Here is a 22,799-nt window from a genome sequence, read left to right on the forward strand (position 1 = left end):
GAATGAAAGATAAGCATCGTTTTTCGGGCATAAGCCTCTATTTGCATTTGTTATGCTATGTCTTAATGTCTGAGACTATTTTATGTGATTTTACCACATACTAGACCACAGTTTTGCATCCTACTTTTTTCCCACAGACAAATCTTCCTCATTATCACAGAGTAACGAGAAAACAGTCTCTTGTTAATAAAATACTTTCAATGCTTCAGCATCTCATTATTTCACATCTATGTGCATGATGCTTCCTAGAAATGCACAAGCCTCATATCACCACTAAAGACACGTCCTTTTCAATCTGACCCCTTTTTCCCTTCTTCATGCAGATTTAAGCTCCTGCTTTTACAGCATGCTTCATATTGACAAAGCCTATTACCATGATATACTATACTGGAGTTCATTTCAACTAATATCCAGCACTACATCTGTTACTGTCAGTGCCCAATCTAAGTTCCTGTGTCAATGAAGATGAAGACAACCATTATATTTACTTATTGTCATGCCATGTTATGCCAGTATCAGAAACAGCTTCACATACACACAGTGTGTGACTTGCATCAAATATATATATTTTTAAATGGGGGGCTTTGTGTAATTTGTAAATATACTGTGAACTTCATTCATATTAATGAAGCAGCGTTTGCACTTTACTGGCATTTTGATGCAAATTACAGTAACTCTTTGTGTGCCAGGCCTGCCTCTCTACGTGACACAGGCCATGCTTTCAAAGCAAGGTTGCTAATTCCCTGGATGAGCAGCACAGGCCATGCTCGCAGCTTGCCTTCTCAGTCACCTGGGCTGCTGGGGAGGCTAAGCACAGACTGGAAAAACTTGTCAAGTAATCTGTTTTTGAATCTTGACATGTTCACGAGAAATATTAACAAAAGATATTTTGGTGCCTGAGAAATTGACAGCAAATACTTTTTTCTGGACTCCAAAAAGTAATGTTCCACAGATATTTTCCTCACCCTAATTAAAAGCACCATGTTTCTCATGGCTTTTAAAACCAGAAATACGTAAGTCTTAAATAAAAAAAAGCTGGCTTTAAAATAGTAATATCTGAAGCAGAACAAAAGCAGCTTTTTTCCGCACACACATGAATTACATGTGAAAATAAAATTTTAGTTCCCAGTTTAGTACTGCCCTCTGGTGATATGTATCTTGGATATGTATGTGACCTAGACCAACAGTGCATCAGCCCTAGATCTGAACAAGACTTAAAATGCAATTTAGGCATTCAAACCTAAGTCAGTAATTCTAAAAACACACCGTTTAAGCCCTCAGCTTAAAGATGCTGTATTTCTGCCCGCCAAGTTCCGCAGCATGAAACGTGCTTTGTGCACAGGCAGAACTGCTGCCATCTTGGCTTGCTGTCTTGCAAATCCATCTTGTCTTCTCCTTCAGGAGAAGGAACTCCTGGAAGTGGATTCTCCGCTTTCTAACATACATCTACGTACTGACCAACTCAGCTTTGTTTTATCTTTCACATACTGATGTGTCTGCTATCAAACAAGTGTCTAGGGCCACAGATCTGTCTATAGGCGATTGTATCTGAGTTGCAAGGAGTCGTTTTAATCCTAGACAGATGAAATGTATGAATCTTCCTTTTAGCAGATGGTTTCCTGCCAATTCAGCTGGCTGTTTGTGAATCTAATTAGGAGGAAACAAATGACCCCACTGTTATTATACAGGTCAATGTTTCTCAACCATTTAAAATCCATTAATCTCTAAGCTTTTTGAAGAAGAATTCTTGGTTCCCAACAGCTTTTTACATACAAATGCATAAAACCATAATAATTTTCAATATTCATTTATTACTACTGAAGAAAACTCCTATCTTAACCTGGTATACTGGAAAACACTGACACATTGTTCCTGCCATGAAACTAATGAACAGTGTTCTTCTCACAAATGGAAAAGGCCTGCCACATACTTGTGAGTTGTGTTAAAATTCTTTTCAGAGCTCATTGAGGGAAGCTGTAAGTTTCTCAACTTCTTTGAAAATCTGGTCTTTCAAATCAGTGGCACCATTAAGAAACGGTATGAGAAAGTGGTACTCTTGATGTAGCATTCTGGCAAACACCAGTGAATGTAAGATTCTTAATGAGATCATTTAAAATGTATATTTATTTGTTTGTTTATTTTTTAACCAGCCAAAAATATTCGTGCATCCTAAGTCCGAGTCATAGCTGTAGTTGAATGCCACAAACACATGAACCTGGTTTGTCTCCTTGAATGATAACCAAAACAAAAAGAATGAACTTTTCCTCTGAGTTCACTGTTCAGTACTTACATTATTAATCAGAATTATGTCACAGAATTATTGCTTTGCTTAATAATGTGTTTAATGTAAATTTAATGCAAAAGATCCATGATAAAGGCAGTCAAGCCTCTATTAAAATCTTCTTGCAAAGTTCAGCCACTGCATTAGAAGCTTTTGGCTAATAGCCTAATGTTAATTTGGATTCTAATCACTTGATATTTAATGTGGTTTTGTAATTAGATTTTTTTTCCAGACAAAGCAAGAAAAAAAACATATGGGTCAGAGTGCATGACTGTCATTAACTACAGTGCATTTCTGGTACATGTGTAACCATAACACGACTTCTACAATGAAAGTGCAGATTACACCCTAGTCAACAACCTGTGTTTCATTCTGTAAATGGAAAAAAATACATGACAATCAAGTGATAAATACCTGCAGCTGTTCACACATACTGTTCCAATTTAAAAGGTTCCCACCCTCTTAGCTGGTCCAGAATAATAATTTACATATTCCATCTCTAACTTTGGTTCAATCAAAAATTAGTTAGACGCTAACATGTCTCTGATAAACTCAAATCACTCCAAATTAAATAGTTGGAGAACAATTACATGATTAACTGTTCTCGAAGAAGTGATGATACAATAACCATGCAGGAAAGAGGGCACAAGTGTATCCAGTTCAGTATGGGCAAACAGAGCACGTATCTGAAGTTATGGACAGAGAGAGGGGCTGTAATAAACAAATGCATCTCCTTTCTTTAACTTCCATAAAAATTTCCAACAAAACTACAGTAATCTTAAATCACATTCCTTATTTTCTCAAACTCTTTTAGCTTTAAACAGATTTTTGTATGCTAAAATACCATTAGGTAGAAAGAAAAGTTTATACTCTAAAATAACTCATTAATTCAGATGGAAACAGTATCCTTACATAAAAATGAAATAAACTTAAAACGATGATTTAAAGCATTATTGGTTTGCTCTTAACTAAATTGTGCACATGTACACATCACTCAATTTTTATCTCTCCTGTTCAGCTATATGGCCAAATCTCACACTGGCCAGAATATTTGAATGAATTTTAAAACAGATTACCATCAGTGGGCTGTCCTACAAAAAGAACATGATTATTGAGCATTTCAGTTAGACTCCATGGGATGTCACAGCCTAATCTGATATACCTCAACAATTTATGGAGCTAACAGTACAGAAAATAAAAAATTCAACAAGCTCCAAAAGCAGGTTTTGCTTTAATAAGAAGAAAAAAAAAAAATCAACCCTGCAAGCTGTCTAAAGTTACAGGTGTGAGGCTCTAAAAGTGGCTTTCATCAGAGATGTAATCATTCTCTTTAACACTCACAACACTGTTTCCACTAGAAAATATAATCAAATTTCTTGAAGAAACTAGTCTGGTAAATGTTTTCTGGCAAAATGTATGACAAGTCAAGGCAACAGTAGATACCAGGAGAATCTACTTCAGCTTTCTTCATTTTCAAAGAACTGAATATTCAGAGTTGGTTTAGGGTTCGTTGTTTTCTTACTACTTTCTTGGGGCTCTGTTTATTTTCTGCCTTGAGGAAGACACTAGACATCTGAAAAATGTATGACACCAACGTTATGCTGGCAGTCTGAGCATATCTGGGAAGGGAACATTGTTGCTGTCATTCAGAAACTAAAAATACTGACGGTACAGTACAGAGTTTTGAGTTAGAAAATTGAGATCCAGAATATCATACATATACGCTATTTGCAACCAGTGATATATTTGAGAAAGGTTTTCTATCAGTGCATCATGAAGCAGACAGCTGTTGATAAGGAGCTCGTATCATTCTCTGATTCATTTCTCAAATAATTCTCTCCTTGCTGGTGTTGGTGAAATAGATAAGGGACATTAATTTCTTCACCTCCCTTCCCCTACAGTACCCTAGTGACGATGAAAATATGGGGCATGGCTATACCACCAACACATCAGCAAGTGCACATCTCGTAGCTCATTTGTACCATACCTAGATACCTAAGAATTAGATCTTGTGTCGAAATACATAGCAGCCTCTCAAGTTCTTGGTTTTTGGCCAAAGATTACAAAACATGCTAAATAGTATTTATGACATTTTTACTGATTCTCTCTGCAAATTATTTCACGTGACCAAAGCATGGTTAGAAATTAACATCCTTTGTCTCGAGGTCCAGTGAATTGGAAATGTAGTAAACTAAGTTGTGCTGATTTAAATTGCTTATGAGAGGCATTGATATCATCACCATCCTATCAAAACTCATCTGTAATTGTCAAAAGCTGAGATAATTTCACAAAAAATAAGTTCCACAAAAACACCTGACAATAAAATAAATGATTACGTGGCAACTCATTTTTTTCTCAGGGAGAAGTAAAGCCAGAAGAAATCTAATGTATCTTGATATAATTTTTGTTAAAATCCTATGTTCTCCATACATCATAAAACCCAAATGAATGGCTTTTGTGTCAGGAGACTACCAGGTGCATAGGAAAAGAAACAATCTATACCCATAGGACTAACATTACACCAGACTGAAGTAGAATCTCAGTGCTGTTGAACGTTTGCAGTCAGATTGTCAAAGAACAAACATTATAAAAGCTAATTCTAATGCGAGACTTCGAAAACTACATATTCTACAGGCCGCTCCTATATTGAAAACCATGACATTCTCTTATACATCCTCTTGTCCAGCGGCCATACTCACACTCATTTATCAGTGGATGGAAAGAGAAGAGAAGAGAAGAGAAGAGAAGAGAAGAGAAGAGAAGAGAAGAGAAGAGAAGAGAAGAGAAGAGAAGAGGAAGAGAAGAGAAGAGAAGAGAAGAGAAGAGAAGAGAAGAGAAGAGAAGTGAGAAGAGAGAGAAGAGAAGAGAAGAGAAGAGAAGAGAAGAGAAGAGAAGAGAAGAGAAGAGAAGAGAAGAGAAGAGAAGAGAAGAGAAGAGAAGAGAAGAGAAAGAGAAGAGAAGAGAAGAGAAGAGAAGAGAAGAGAAGAGAAGAGAAGAGAAGAGAAGAGAAGAGAAGAGAAGAGAAAGAAGAGAAGAGAAGAGAAGAGAAGAGAAAGAGAAGAGAAGAGAAGAGAAGAGAAGAGAAGAGAAGAGAAGAGAAGAGAAGAGAAGAGAAGAGAAGAGAAGAGAAGAGAAGAGAAGAGAAGAGAAGAGAAGAGAAGAGAAGAGAAGAGAAGAGAAGGGAAACTTCCATCCCATTCTGCCTCACTATGCAAATCCTGTCCTCTGGTCATTGCTCTATTTCTTCTGCTGATCATTTTTGTGTACTCATTATTTCTTCTGCTGATCATGTTTGTGTACTCATCTTTTCATACTCTTCCAGCTTCTGTTATGTGCTTTTTAGCAATACGCTGCTGTAACTCATTTCTACAAATGTCCCCAGACCTAAATACTATTTTTCTATTTTGTTTTTACACACCTACAACAAGGGAAAGATTTCCATCTTCCGCTAACCTGAACCATTTGTCCACCATTTCAATCCGTCATTAGACAACAGAGAATGAGGTAGCAAAACAGATGCGTCTACTATTCACTCCAAGAAGTATAATTTCTATGGAAAGTAATCAGTAAGCTCAGAACCTGCAAAAATATCTTTGAGATGGAACAGCATCCTTAAATCTCATCTCCAATGTCTTTAATTCCACAGTCTTGGACCTAGCAAGGATTCTGCCTCCAGAATATCTTCTGGGGTCACTCTTTTTCCTTGCTGCTGCAGCAGTAGGCATTGGTTCCCTCATGTTCTCAATATGTGTTCCATGCAATTGCAGCACTTCAGTTGCACTGGGAATCATCTGAAGTATCTAATAACTATTCACAGTATTTCACCCGTTAGGAATACTTTAAGCTCTCCCTTAAGAGAGCTCACAGGTTTTCTAATAACATTTATCACTTTGAATTAAAATTGCACGTTGTGCTGTGTATTGTTCCTATTTAACCACATAACAAATTTGGTGGAAAAAAAAATATCATCTAGTAAATGATCTTTCAAATAAATACATATATATGATCTAAACCTGAAAAATGTGCACAGGCTGTGAGGGGGAAAATATTCCAGAGTCAGCTGTGCAGTTTTTCATAACACACAGTTAGAACAAATATAATGCAGCTAAGTCAAGCAAGTCATGATTGATTTATTATATTGGAATCCATTAAAAGTATTCCATTGCAGTTTTAAAACCATATAGTCATTAAATATCTTTGAAAATACACATTCTCTACCATCATTATGAGATATTCTTGACAGCACATCATTTTTAATGGTACCATTATAAACAGGATTCATAATGGCTTTGTTTAGTGTGTAACAGAATTGGAAGTCAGTAACATACAGACTTGTATTCTGCAAAATCAGATAAGGCACTAAAGTAAAGATGAGTGCACAATTAATATATGAATAATTACTCTATGTAAAATGAAACATTTTAAATAGTGCGTCAAATAGGCATTAAAATGGAACAAATGAAAGAGTGGAATAAATTTATTGCGTATTACTTACAAGTGCAGCATGAACTACTGGTGCTGATGTGTGATCTAAATAGGAGAGGAAAGATTATGCCCAAGGCTAATTGAAACGATAATGCTGGTGTCTAATTGCAGCAAACTGTTATATGCTTAAAACAATTCTCAGATCCACAACGGGCGCTTTAAAACACGGCTTCAAACAAACACCTGCTTTGTGTTTAGTTCTTTCTAAGAAGGTGACACTGGAAGGACAGATCTTCCACACATTTTATCCCTTCAACTACAGTGGGGTGAGGGGTTTGCAATTGTTAAGCTTCACAGGGAAGAAAAAAACCAAAAGCCTGTAAAGCCTAAAAGATCTCAAAAACACTAAAGTTTACCTTTAGTTAATATACATAGCTTAGGGATCTGGGTACTTGAAATTGAAACAAGACTTGTAAGACGAAAGAAATAAATGATAACCCAAAGAGTCCAGTCCCTCCTTAACAACAGCACCAGAAGAGATCTCCTGCCTTGCTCAGCATAAAATGTTTTATGCATAAAATGTAGCATTGCAGCAACCCTAATCATCAGACTAGGATGGGCCAGAACAAGCACTTCAGAACAGACATTCCCCATACAAGCCCAATAACTTACCGAAAAGGACTAGTAACTGAAAGCAAAATTCTTCAGTTAAAATCTCCACTGACCTCTACTGCAACACAGCCACATTAACATAAAGCCATCAGGTATATGTAATTATTTCTTCCAATGATTGAAGGCATAAATTGACGTTGACAAAAATCCTAACAGGCCACGTAACTTGTCATAACTAAACAAACAAATAGATGTAAAAGTTTGTCATTGTTTCAATATATGTTCTTGGTTGTAATGCCTTCAGATTTTCTCTGAACTCTATAAGCACTTATTCTATAAGGACTCCATTTATCACCAGTGATATCAAAATATAGTTTATTACACTAATTTAATTCAGTGAGGACCACTCAAACATTATAGCTAACACAGCCAAGAGATAATAACCAACACATATGCTACCGTAGCTGAAATCTATCATACAAATGAGAGGTGTGGATCAAGTATAAACAGTCACATATTAGAAAATAAAGGGAATTTCAACAGCAGTGGAAATTGAGAAGATGGTACAGTAGTGAGGATGCACGAACTGAAGGACAGGGTAGTTGCTCAAGAACCATGCTACCCTGCTTTTGCACAACAGGCCAGTATGTTGCATCTTGATTAGCAAGATTTGTTCTGGTTTTTAGGCCTAATTTTCTAGAGTACATTGCTAACTGCATGCTCCACCACCTCAGAAGCTCAGTTTCAGCATGAGCTCAAGCTCTGAGACAGGTCTGCAGGAACAATACTATTATTAACTTCCTCACATTCAGTCATGTATTGTGAGAAATTGGATCACGGAGAACCTTAATGGAACGATTTACAAGTGTGTAAATCTTACAGCAAAGATCTCAGATCCATAGCTGTAGAATGGACACATTACCACCGAGGCTTGTGAAGAAATGTTTAATCTAGTTTCTAAGCTGCAGTGACAATTTCTACAAAAAAAAAAAGCCAACCAGAATTATATACTCTTCTCAAATTAGACCAGATTTATAATTTTCTTACAGAATTGTTTCTTTAACAGCTTGAAATAAATACTATATAAAAAATGCACTTATCTGATTTAAGATGACAACATAGCACAAATGAACAATTTGGATGTTCTACTATTGTTGAATGCTTGACCTTTTAACCTTCATTTCATTCATCTGGTCCATAACTGTGCTGTTTGTGTAATACGTAGGTTGCTCTGAAAGTAATGCCTATCACTCATTTCCATAGAAACTACAACAGATGCAAAGAGAAGACTAACAGTATTTGATAGATCAAATTCTCAACTATGTAACACTTCTTCAAACGTGGTCACCACCATCAGCTATTGATTTTAATGACCGATGAGCAAGATTCTGTATGCTACACTTGTAAACATCTGCATTACTGTCATGAATGTGACTTGTCTTTTGCACTGTTGTTGACACTGCTAGAACACATCACCCATCATCCTCACTGTGTTCACATCCACTGTTTGGTTTCCAGAACATTCAGCAAGCTTCAATTCATGTCAACAGGTGTCATTTTTCCACATGGAGGAATCCAATGACACAACTTCACTTCATACGCACTCCCAAGTCAGACATTTTGGCAGACTGTCAATTGTCACATGGCAGCAAAATACAACAGAATACTGGTGGGAAGGTTCAACCTCTACTGCCATACCACCGTAATCTGCCTCTGACATTGCAGGTCAACATAATAAAATAGGAGGTATTACTTTCAGAGCAGCCCTTGTATGTAACAGAACGACCTTCAACAGCAGCGTCTTTGAAGGAGAACAGGAACATTTACTATAGATTTTATTATAAATGCCTTAATGAAATTCTAATCAATAATACTTCGGAGAATAGTAAAGGAATGGAATACATTCATAGGTAAAAGGAGACGTTATTATCTCAGTTCAGTAACTATGAAATGGAAAGATGAAAAAAATCTGTTTTTCATATTAGAGCCAAGCACAGCTGTACAGTTATATAATAAGGTATTGCTTGTATCCATGGCAATAGGGAGTAATTGATGCACCACAGTTATTTTTATAAACCCAAACAAAAAAAAAATTCAACTGGAAATTTCTTCTCCAGTTTCTTAGCATTGTATTTTTTTTTTATCTGTACATAATGTACAAATTTATAGTCTGAATACACTACTGATCTGACTCGTTGAATAAAACATGCTGGGTGTTTGCTGCATATTAAAGAAGATGGAATCTCACATCCAACAACTAAGTCTTTCATGAAGGATTACATGAAAAACATTTCTTGGAATAAGATATATTAACTAAAATTCATATTGCTTTGGATTTGGGATATATACACCCTGGAGATTTTATCTTTTAGAATGTTTTGCAGATGTCTCAGAGTGGAAAGTGTAGGAAAATTTTAGTGAAAGTCAATGGAAGGCTATATTATGAAAAAAATAGCAGACATCTAAAAGCATATAATTTATTATATCTCAGACTTTCCGTGACATGGTTCAATCTCTTGGCCCTCCTTGAGTAAAAACATCAGATGTGCTGTTTTAAGGGAAGAACCATACTTTCCAATCGCTCCTCTTCTTAAAATTACACCAGCAAAGGATATTGCTTTTTTTTTTTCTCTCTCCAATTCTAGTTATGCATCCAACTAGATAACTGAAAAACTGAAAGAGAATCAGGTTCCCTCAGAAGTAACAATCCAGTCTACAACAGAAACAAAAGTAGTAAATTTCATTTCCTCTCTTCCTTTCCCTTTCCCCTCACCCCAAATAAAGATCCATTGACTCACCAGAATTTGCATTTGCAATGACTAGCATTTCCATTATTTTTAATAGCTACAAAGATAGAGGATTTCTGCTGTAAAGACAAGCATTTGGTCAATTCAAACTCTTTGCAGATTAGAAACGGGGAGTCTTTTGCAAGTATCGAAATTTTTGGGGGAGTTCAACTGGTCTGGAAAATCTGCATCACTACTTGTTTGGACAATAGTGCTATTTAAAAATTTTTAATACCTGAGAACCTTTAGACATTTTGAGAATAGAGCAAGGATATAGATACTATCCTACAGGTTTGCTTTTTTTCCTCCTCCCTGGAATTCAGAGGTTTGTCTGGAAATTTGCAGTAACTGGGCTTGACCTTAATGCAGGACAGAAGCAAATACAAGTAAGCATACAATGCACACATATACAGCATCGCTTTTACCTAATGTATTCTAGCTTTAACTTCCCATCTGCAACTGAAAAATTACAGCCATTTTTTCTAATTCATTTCTTCACTGCTCTTGATAGCATTTATATTTGATGAAAGTAGCTAAAAATAATAACCCTGCATCATTTTCTCTGTTTAGGATATTTCTTCTTCTCCTTTCCACTACTATATCAAAATGTCTTTTTGTTGAGAGACTCTATACAGGGGATTAAAATGCATTAACACAAGAAAGGCTACGGACTGTGAGTCAGCAAGAACAAAAGAACCAAATACATCATGTAAAAGCTAATAATATTTAGATAGGGAGCCCAGAATTTAGCATTTTCATTATATTTTTCAGTTAGCATGAAAGTTTAATCTTCCACTAATCATTTAAAATGTAAAATAAACAGAGCTTTCAGCATGTCACAGTCTATACTCAGGTCCCCAGGAGAGTGAAAACCACAAAAGAAACCCAACAATATGATGCTATATATTCTGAGATATTGCCATTCAATCTGATTTGCCACATGCCCATACATTTTAATGCTGGCTTCATTATGTAACCTCTTCTTGATTAATCATTGGTGAACAATGCCTAAATTGCACTCCAGGATCAGCTTGAACCAGGGCATTGTTAGCAGCAACATCCATCCAAAAAGCATACCAGATGGTCTGAGGAAAGGTCAGGATGATACTACCACAGTGACAATGGACAACGCTCATGAACTGCTGGTAGAAATACTTGGACTGACACTCCAGTCACTTTGCAGAATATTCTGTGAGACTGTTTTTTCTTTTAAATTCATGCTAAAGAAATATTTTATCAAACTATTTTATAGCTGTTCTTTGCCTAACCACAGTCCACAAAGAGTACAAGGTACATAAAGCTACCGAAACATTTGAACTGTAAATAAGCATACATTGACTTTGGTATGGGTGCCTTTAAATTAATAACTATTAGCACATTTAATTGTTTCTTCTACCACTGTATTTTTCACAGTCTTTGAAGAGCTGCTTAGCATCTGAAGCAGTCTCAGGCTGAAATATGCAGCAAGTATCTTAACACACAATTCAAGAAAACAGTTTCTTGGGACACTGAACTCCCTCCAAGGATGATCATAAAAGAGCCATGCTGTACTTACTCATGATTACAATTGTTGGCTAACACTGCTAGATGAATAAAGAAAGCACCCTCAACCACCACTTAAAAGAAGAAAGCACTTAGACCCTTCCTACAGTTTTTGCAAATGGACAAACTCTCTTTCCATCAGCCCATGCTTTTACATGTTAGACAAAAGAAACATCGCCCACATCACACGGTACTGAAATCACACACAAAAGAAAATGGAGAACTTTTCCCTGCAAGCTGATAAAGCAATGAACATAACCCCACAAAGCATTCTTATATCTATTCAAACTAGGGCTGGTTCTCAGATTACTACCATATTTCTGTGAAATTCCATTGTGAATCCTGCAATGTTCATTACAATTACCCTTTCCAGCTGCACTGTGATTCCCTTTACAAGAGGTGTGGGTTGTTGGGAAGCAAAAGCTAAGACAGACTGCTATCAAGGTCAAAGAATTTCCTTACATTTGTTTCTCAGAGGAGACCAGCATACACACACTTCTCAGTGATATCAAACATAGTCAAATTCCTGTAGCCCAAATTTTGTTCATCAGTTCTCCTTCAGCCCTGAGCCAACAGAGCTCCTTCTGTGCTGGTTGTACATTGCTGAATGGAACAGATTCTCTTCAAGAGATACCTCTATTTACCCCTGTGTACAAAGCATTCAATTTCATGCATTATCTCGCTTCCTGCAGCCTAAATCTGCTTCCAGAAATTGCATCCTTTATGTCAGACAAAAGAGGACTCTGGATAAGGTACAGCAACATCAACACTTTCCAGAGCTGCCACTGAGGACAGTCAAACTTTCCACAGTGCTAGAGGCCATAGGAAACAAAGTACTTTAGTTTTATAGAATTGCTAAATGTGATTTTTAAGATATTAAAATCACAGAGAATAAAAGTGGAAGATGCTCACGGCACAGAAAGCATTATTTGGGTAAGAGTCATTTACTTTTAAGGAGAATGAAGAGTACTTTGTGGACAAGCTTGCTGTCTGCAAATGAAGACAAGATTAGTTACTAAAAGAGAATTTGAGTGCAGTTATCAACTCAAGTTAAGAACTTCCAAGTTTAGTATCGTCTTTAGAAAACTTAAAGATCTGAGGTGAGGAACTAGTGGGTGAGGAACATTACCTGTAAAGTAGATATTCCTTGCTTTTATCTATAAATGATTATCTGAATTATCTCAAGTGTGTGGTGTGCAGTGATAGTCAAATATCATCAGGGAATTTAGCACAAAAAGTACATAATATTCCAGGAGTATACATGGATTTCTCCTGCTGGCAGAGTGCACTTACTGTGGTCATTGTGAGACATGTCAACCATCTGTGTTATTTTCCCTAGCTCTGGTTTTAGCACAATTCATTTGGTGAATTTTACACTGCAGGGAATTTATTTCTCATTATGACTTGATCAAGATTGGGCATGATTAAAACATATATGACGATCTTATGGGAAAGCTTCTTTCAAGGCCAAGTCTTGTTCCTACAAATTTTAATTGTTTAATGATTTTCCATGTCGATTCCTAAAGTGGATTTTACAGTGAGTTGTATGTAATCAGAAAAGATTCTTCCCAGATTAAAACAGTTTCTTTCAAAATTATATTTGATTTTCCAAGGAGAATAGCTTGGTTGAATTAATATTAAGATAGGTATAGATTCTACTGAGGCACACATAGTGATGTCTAATGACTTGGTTCTTTATTACAAACATTTCCATATGTTTGGATTCACTGCTGTTTTTTACAGCAGTTGCTTCTATATACCTTAACTTGAAGGCTATGAGATTTTTTAGACTTCACAGAGTACTTCAGAGAGAACTATAGGTACAGAAGAATTTCAGAGAAAATTTGATGGCAGCATGAGGGCAATTACATTTGTTATAAGAAAAACAGCGAGTCCAAATTTTCCATTCCAGATAAACATGTAATCAGCATGACCGCATAGGATTTGTATATGAAATTATTTAAAATCTGTTTTTAACAGCAGCTCAGTAAAAGTGTTTTATGCAGGTTTATGCACTTACAGACCAGAAGCGTACATTTTTGGAAGCGATTCTTTTCTATGTAAAGATGAAAGGGTTTAATGCAAAAATATCTCTAGGACAACTTGAAAATTTTAAATGTGAGCTTATGCCAGTAACATACAGGTAAAAAAAAGTGAAATTTCATAAAAATAAACCGGTAGTGATATCTTCTGGAAATAGGGCAGGTGGGAATGCTTTTCTATGTTAGAAAATTTCAGAATAAATACTACTTAGCTATCAAAAGTAATTAGAAAATTTTTATTCCAGTAAGCTGATGGAAAACTATATCTGCTGAGTATTTTTGGCAATAGGATACAGCCTTGTATTTTCCACTGGTACTTCAAATACTATCACAGCACATCTAAGCAGAATCAGTATCTCCAGAAAGGCACCATTTAAAGAAATTCCCTTAACCCTGAGCACAGCTGGTTTAAGTATAATCTTAGGGACAGGTGTCCGTGTGGGTTATCAAATGCAAATATGTGTTTGATTCATATCTACCATTAGTCAACAAGAACACCACAGTCACAAGGCAATGTACTTATCCAAACTATGTTTACCCTGCTTTCAGGTAGAAAGAATGACTCATATATATAAATCTTTTTCTAGATATCACAATGGAATAAATACATGCAGATGTCGCTACCCCGTACCATTACGTTCCTCTCACTTGGGATTCCAGCCAGGAAATAGAAACTTCACCGTTGGAGAGACTCATAAATAGTTAAGTACCTCTATCAACAAGGGATAAAAGGGAAAAATAACCAATAAAACTACATAATGAACAGCTACTGAACAAACAGAGCTGTAGCGTTCAAACATAGTCAAGTTATTGCCTAGGCTGTTGCAAGGATTTTACAGTAATATCATTTGATTTTCTAGCTTCACAGCAATTATATCAAAGGTCTTTTACTCATTTCAGATGTGCATCATTGTTTTTGAAATAAATTCTATTATGAAGTCCAGAGTGGAAAAGAACAACAAGAAGCCTTTCAAGGTCACAGATAATCATGTTTGATATTACATTTGTAAACTTTGTCATCTTCTAAATCCTAAAAATCAACTGCTCCTAGAATACAGTAAAATACAGCATTTTCTGTCACTATAGATAAGAGAAGCTCAACTTCTTGATTCTAGATACAAATAGGAATGTGCACAGTTCAGGTTAAATTGACTTTGGCTTCATCACACATCATCTGAAATCATACTGCAGTTCTCCAGTGCTTTTAGGACATAATTAGATAAATTCATAGATTAAGCTACTGGCAGTACTTGCTCTTCTGTGAATAGTGAACCAATTCCACAGCACATTGAAATACAAACTGTAGTTGCAATACCAAGTTGGCAATGCATCTTTGCTGTCGATTGTTGTGTGCCATATGGACCCACTTAAGCCTCTTCTTCTTTTGGCTCAGGAAGAGAAGTCAGCCATTGTGGCCAGTCATGAGGTCAGTTTGGATACCAAATAGCCCAGGTGCAAAAACTTCAGCAGGGACATCTGCATCCATGACTGGTATTTTTTTGGCTAGCTTTATCTCAACCCATATTTATCCGCCTTGCGTAATGTTACAAATTTCTGCCAAATAGACCCCAATAACACTGCTCTAATTTGTGTATTAAGTGATCACAAAATAAACTCAGTATATGACTATTTTTTGCATCCTATTCAACTCTAAATATGAAAAGAACTGACATCCTTTTTTCAGACTATTTCTTCTATTATGCACACAAATTCAGGTGGAAGTTTTCACAAACTCAAATGTGGATATTAATTATTTCCTTTTAAAAAGTTTAATCCTAGACACCAAAGAAAGTTGAGATACTCAAGAGAAAAGATTAAAAATGTAATTAAAGTGATACTGATACAGCTACAGCCTCATTCTTTGTACCAAATATGGATGTTTTATCTTTTGATACATAATTCTTAGGAAGACTAAATAGATGCATATTAATCAAGCTTATTTTGTGCTCAACAATATCAGTTAACAAATATCTACTGGATATTAATATTATACTTACATTTCCTCTCTGATGTCCAAATAATCATAATGGTCTCTCACTTGCCTAAATAAAAAACAAACAAACAAACAAAAAAAAGCTTTATAATATAAAATAAAATAAATTTTACCGATACTGTTATGAATTGTAGGGCTGTAATCCTATTTGAAGAGCAATTAAAATGCATGCTATAATAACTCATGCATTTCATACATTAATATTGTTGGTACAAGATCCCCAGTTTGACACTCTTAAAACAACACATCAAGTTTAACCTTCAGGTTGGACAGAGTACAGGCAAAGAGTACCTGTACAAAATCTCGATTCTCAGGTTCATCACCATACTGCTCGGATTAGATATTGTCCTAACAGCATGGAATGCAAGAATCAAGGTAAAAAATACAGAGACTTGCTAAAACAATATTTAAAAAAAAAATCTTTCATAAGGTATACAAAATATATATATGCATATGTGCAACTAAAAAAGATAGGTATAGTAGAATTCTTCTAGTCTCTACACTATCATAATACAGTATACTTCTGGTTTCATATTGTACATTGCTCATATTGTACAGATTTCTTATTTTTAAAACAGATTAAACCAATCTCCTCTTCATTTTGATCTGGGGAAAAGTATATAACTCCCTCTAATGTAATTCATCTTTGCCCCGATTTCCTACTATGTTTCATGTCAAGCATACACAAAACACTTTTGTCCTTGGGTTATTTTTCCTGAGGTAAATGTTGTGCACTGGACATACAATTTACAGAAAAATATTACAAAATATAGACAAATAGTTTACAGGACTAAGCAGCATTGCACCAGGCTGGAGTAGGCTGCTCTGAAGTGAAGATATAAAGGCAAATAAAAATGGCAATTGGGAGCAGCATCCTGATAGAAGTAGTTCTTAATTTTTAATTTCACTTCACCAAAAACAGTCAAACTCCATGAGTAGGGTTAACACAACAGTCTGAACACTATGCACAGGCCTTGAGGAAATCACCGCTCAGCAGAAAAAAGATTTTATAATCTGCTGTCTCCAGAACAAGTCCACAAGAATGTTTTTTCTCCCAAGAAAGCAGGTGACCATCTGGAACTCAGTCAACTGGCAGTTATTTGACATAAAACCTTTGTCAAAGGACTGACAGTGGCGCAGTAGCAGATAGACACATGCTTTTGGAGAGCCACAGAATTTATCAGCTGATATTTTATATCAACAATATGGAATAAATACATACAGGAAATTATTTAGAATTCCAGACACACATGCAACACTGATTGGCATCTCAATAATGCCTAAGAAACATTGAAGTTTCTTTACTAGATTTTTATGCATAGATTCTGTCTCATATTAGTAATGAGCTGTTCCATTCCAGCCAGCGCATTTCCAGGTTGCATTGCCTGCTTTCAATGACCACTGTGTCTCAATTTGAGCTCCATGCTTTAAAATATAAATAGTTTGCAGCTGTCTAATTTAGATATTTATATGGACAGTATATAAATATATTCCTGTGTACACCGTATGTGTATATGCTACATTGTTTCCTTCCATTTTTGTTCTAATAAATACATAATAGATCTGAACTATCTGAAATTGAGTTTTAAAGAATTGCTAAATGTGTCTGCTGCATTATGTCAAAGATGAGTAATAATTAACTTATGTAACGCTCTTTAGGTAACAGTACAGAAATAGCGTGACCCTGATGTTGTATTATGTTGAAATTCTGCTTTGTTGATGAGTTAATATCAGCTGTAGCAAGCAAATTCAGCATAATTTTTCAATACAGGATACAAACGTCATTTGAGTCCCTCTCTATGCTGCCCACATGAAGATATATGTGATGGCCATACTATCTCTACAAAGCCTTTCCAAAAGATAGTGGCTAGGAGCCAAAGTCACAGCCTGTTCTCTAATGAAAACAGAAGAGATGATAAGAGGAGCCACAATCAACACAAAGCATACAGGCATAAATCTTCACAAATGTAATGCCATATATTTGTACATTCTGTTTACTTTTAAAGTCTTCAAGTAAGCCTTCTTGGATTCACCAATTTTATGCTGGCTTCAAACACATCTGGAAGTACTCTGTATTACTAAATGAAGAGGAAAAAAATAAGAGCGTACCTTACCAAAATATGACTGGAGTATTTATGTTTCCTGGAAAACTCTGTAAAGAAATGAAATGTGACACCTTCCAGAGTACACGCCAAAAAGGTCTTTAGTTATAGCCAGATCCTTGAGGATGATCTGAGATTTCTCTTTTTTTCCTATTGTTCTTCTGTTATCAAGTTACCTATCAGGAAACCTGCAGTCAACCAGGCATAACTAGGACATAAACAGAAGTCTTCATTCCTTGCCACACATGGACTATGGCCATTTAGCTGGCTTACCTACCTCAAGCAGTTCCAAAACAACAAACACAAAGATATAAAGCAAATATAAACTTATATTATACATAGGTTGCTCAAAAAATAATGCCTCCTATTTATTTCCATGGAACATAAAACAGACACAAAGAGCACTATAACACCATTTGATAGCGCAATTTCTCAGCTACAAAATATTATTTTTCAACACAGTCACTACTATCAGCTATGCGTTTTTTTTTTTGCCAGTGATGAACAAGAACCTGCATGTCCTGTTCATATAAAAATCTGCACCAGCAGAGGTGGCCCACTGTTTCACAACCACTATAGTGGTGTCATTGCTAGGAAAATGTTGCCCATGCAGTCCATCTTTCATTGGCCTGAACAGAAAGAAGACAGAAGGCACCAAACCCAGATCATACGGCAGGTGTGGTAGGACAGCCCAGCCAACACTGGCAATGTGGTCTGTGATCTTCAAACTGATATGGGGCCTGGTATTATTATATTAAAAGAGAAGTTGTCTTATCCTCTAGTCTGACTAGAATTTTGAGCCTTCAGCTTAGTCAGCATCATGAAGTAGCAGTCAGAATTGATGGTTTGTCTGAGTTCCAGGAAATCCAGAAGGATTTTCACCTCTTTCCTATCCCAAAAGACAGTGCACATTATTTTACCTCTGAGACTTCTGTCTTGAACTTTTTTATCAACAAGGAATTCAGATGTGGTCACTCCATCGACCACTGTTTTGACTTCAGCCTGTAGTGGTGACATGTGACCAGTAATGATGTGACCCAGGAAACTGTCCCCTTCTGTTTCATATTCAACAGGTTCTGACAAACTTGCATAAGGTGTTTTTCCTCTTCTTGTGTGAGCACTTGTGGGACCCACCTGGCACAAACTTTATGATACTCCAACATTACCACCATCTTTTCCAATGCACTGAAGCAAATACTCAGCTCCATACATAGTTCCATGGTAGTAATCTGCCAGTTTGCACAGATGAACTGATATAAAAACTCTACGCCAGACTCAGACTCTACAAAAAGACTGTCAGCACAAATGTAAAGGATTTGGGGAGTCTGAGTTAAATCAGCCTTGAATAATAATCTTCTGATAACTTAAAATTCCAGATGATCTTTTTGAGTTCCAGACAACAGCTGTATTCTTAAAGCCTCACACACAGCTATCTGACCTGTTTTTTAACAGTACAAGTAGATAGTGCTGTTATTTTCATATTACTACAAATAATATCCAGCACAAACATTTTAAAGAGAAGAACCTTCTATGTGACTTCACAGGATATCTCAACATGCTCACACTGTTCTCAGAATATTTTTAGCAGGCATTTGTTCAGTAATACAAGCATTTAAAGGCAATTTCATAATTTATTTAGCATCTACAGGCAAACAAAAATGCATTCTTCCCACATAATATGTCCATAATAATGCTCATGGCTGAACAGTATTTTTAGTCCAAATGCAAGGCTCCAAATATCCTTACATTAGCACTGTTTTTTGACAAGTTCTTAATTGAACTCTCTGATACTGTAAGCTTTAGCAGATCATCTACATAAAATGAGATGTCAGATCTTCCCTATACATCTGGCACAATGCTATTACTTTCATTGGATCTTTACAAGACATCAGATATGTTAATATTTATGGAGTATACACCGAGGAATACTGCTAGAATTAATAAATAATAAAGCTAATATTTTTTGCAAAAAATAAATCATCAGATATCTCATTATAAAAGGGTTGTCTTCAGTTGCAGATAATTTAGTACAGTAATAAATAACAAGAGAACACAGTGCTGATGGAATTATATTCCATTATTCAAAATATCTTGCTACTCATAAGAATATTCCTTTGTGTTCAAAATCATTGAAACAGAACTGGCTTAAAATTGAAGGTACTTTCAAACAAATAAAATGAGGTTGCCTCTAATGTGTCAGCTAGAAGTTAATGAATACATTTATTTAAGACCTACTGCTTTTTTGATGTACTTCAGATTCATCCTGAGATGTGTCTTTAGCAAGATGCATCTCAGCAAGCCTAGCCCATTGTTCCTATTGTCTCAGGAATAATAGACTTCTTCCTTGAAAAAAGTGTTATCTACTTATTTAAGGTTGCCACTGAGTCTTAACTGCAGTATTCATAGAATTCAGGCAAAGCATCTGTAGTCACCAGAGGCATAGCTATCACATAAAAGTCTTGTTCTGAGCAACTATTGACAAATTCTTGAGAAGACTTTATAAAGATCTAGTTGAAGCAATGATATAACAAAACCAAAATATTTGGTGCATACCAATAACTGCATTCAGCATTTTAAAGAATTTTGTCTAATCTGTGATGTAAGCTAGTCTTCTATAGTTTAGTTTGGTAAAATCACTACCAAGCATGTTCAGCATGGTCTTTCAGTACAAGGAGATACCGTGCTGCCCTCAGGATCCCACAAAGTGCTGTAGGCTTGGTTTCTTCACTGTACAGCTGGGATTTCCATAGAAGGATAGGGAATAAGTATAGAGTTCTCGTTGAAAGCCAAAGGGAACTGATCCTGAACTCCACTAGATCTCCTTATTTTTAAAATCCCAGTCTATCCTCCTTGACATGAGACACGTCTTCATTGTCTTTCTATGCAATGCCTATGCCAGGTATGCACTGTGCAAGAATTAATTAACTGATAGTAACATAACTAAGAAACTGTGGCCATGAATCACTGTAATTTGGTTTCAGACACTGACGACCAAAATTGAAATACAATTTTAAAATTGCAACCCACTGTCAAACACAAGGGAAATAAGAATATCAACATGGGATTATGATTAAACTCCAGAACCTTGATAAGTAACTCTTGGCTCTCTTGCTCTATTTTCTTATGACTCTCTTACTACAGACCTCTTGATCTATACACAGCACATGGCTAAAATTTACATATGATTCTAGTGAACCACTAAGTTCAGTTTGCAATTGAATTTCTCAGTACATGACTTAGTGAACTGGTTTTATGTCAGAAGCACATAAGAAAGATAAGCATAGACACATTTTCAGCCCACAATAAATAAGTTAGCACTGTACTGTTTAGTTTTCTGTGTCTGCTTCTCAGTGATGATTTGTTTAAGCTTCAGGGGGTTTAAACATATACTGATCAAATATTACATAACAGCTTAAAGGGAAATGAAACAAAATTGATGTTTAATTGTAAGTCAGGGGCTTATGAGACTAGATGCTAATATAAAGTGGAAGGCATGAACTAAATTATCCACCAGGTGGATGATATTACATACCTATGTCTGCAAACCTAAAATCCTGATAACACAAACAGTGTTGCAACAGACGGTATAACATTACCTAAGCCAGTAGGAAAGCAGCAGAATGTTATTTACTTAAATTGCCAATGTTTTCAACAGCTCTGTGTTGATTAACACAGAGAGATGATGTGGTTCTCAGGAATCTAAAAAATTGCTCCCTTTTTTCAATCATCATTTATGAGGTTCAGGTTGTTTTCGTTTTTGGTGGTTTTTTTCAGTTTATTGTAGTAACACTGGTGGAAGGGAGAAAAAGCAACCCACTTACATTGAATTTTAATGATATTATTATGCAGATGAGACAAACTGCTCTTGTATCCAAGAAAAACTTTCAAGCCAAATTTGCAGTAAGCGGAAGAGGAACTGAACTTCATGGGTTTTTAGCACCAAAGTCCAAGAGATGCCCAATGCCCCTATTAGTGTCCTAAATAGCCCTCTACTCAGTAATCCACCTGATGCAGAGATTGTATGCCAAGTGGGACAACAAGAGCATCAGAGAAGCAGAAGAGAAATGGGCAGAGCAATGAAAGGTAAGCATTTTGGCTATCCTTTTTGTGCTGTAGGCTACAAACAGTGTGATTACAGGAACTTCTAGAGCTACTTTCAGTGCTCAGGAACAAATAAAAGAGGGTCCATAAACTTGGCCCTAAGTCACTTTCATCTTTCCTTTATTTGTCATTGGACTCAAGCCAGCAAAGAGCGATGATGTGAAATATAGATTCTCACATTCAGAGTCTGGATCTGGCTTTTGGGATCTCTACTTTCCATCTTCCCACATTTGAGGGTTCAAAGTTCTTTACACAGATATATAAAGTATGAGTATGTGACTCCTTATTTTGTGACTCCTTATTTTGAGGGATACCTACCTGTCCTACTTTAGATATACAGAGACAGTTTGAAACCTATTCTACAAATAACTGTGTAGAATTTAAGGCATCCAAAGAGTCCCACTGAAATCAACAGGGCAGGCAAATCACAACGTTACGCAGATAAGCAGTGTGGGACTGGTGCTTTGGGCATTATACATCTGCTTCTTCACAAAAGATAAGATGAGGTAAATCTTGTTTTCCACCTGTGCACTGTGTGAAAAATAGAACTTGGGAGAGAAGCATCTTAAAAAGATAAGTGACAATAACTCTCTTGGAGTTATTCGTAAGTTTCTGTACAACCACATGTCTAACAGCTACAGATTACCAACATAGAACAGAGAGATAAATTGTACAAGAAAAAAAAGGTATCTTTAAAGGCATAATGGAAAAAAAATATAGGCTCATTTGCCTTCATTTATTTATTTTTTAATTCCAAAGTGGTTATTCTAGCCATTTTTTTTTAAGGCAGGAATTCTGTGTGTTTATCCAAGTAAGTATGTAAGCATTAATAACATAAGAATACGGACATTGTTTGGGATTAAATTAAAACCATTTGCCTTATGCATGCTCATTTCCTTTTTTACTACTCAATTC

The 22,799-nt window shown here is 35.9% G+C and overlaps 1 protein-coding gene across 6 annotated transcripts in view; it reads right to left on the reverse strand.

The window, feature by feature from the left end:
- The window catches only part of TOX3 (TOX high mobility group box family member 3), a 241,351-nt gene that overhangs the window by 127,731 nt on the left and 90,821 nt on the right, over positions 1-22,799 (reverse strand). For all 6 annotated transcript variants that reach the window (XM_052685225.1, XM_052685228.1, XM_052685226.1 and 3 more), the window contains one exon: positions 15,686-15,730. The gene's annotated coding sequence lies outside the window, so the exon portion shown is untranslated. The remainder of the gene's footprint in view (positions 1-15,685; positions 15,731-22,799) is intronic.

The sequence above is a fragment of the Tympanuchus pallidicinctus genome, unplaced genomic scaffold (genome assembly GCF_026119805.1).
Source record: "Tympanuchus pallidicinctus isolate F22 unplaced genomic scaffold, pur_lepc_1.0 scaffold22, whole genome shotgun sequence".
NCBI lineage: Eukaryota > Metazoa > Chordata > Aves > Galliformes > Phasianidae > Tympanuchus > Tympanuchus pallidicinctus.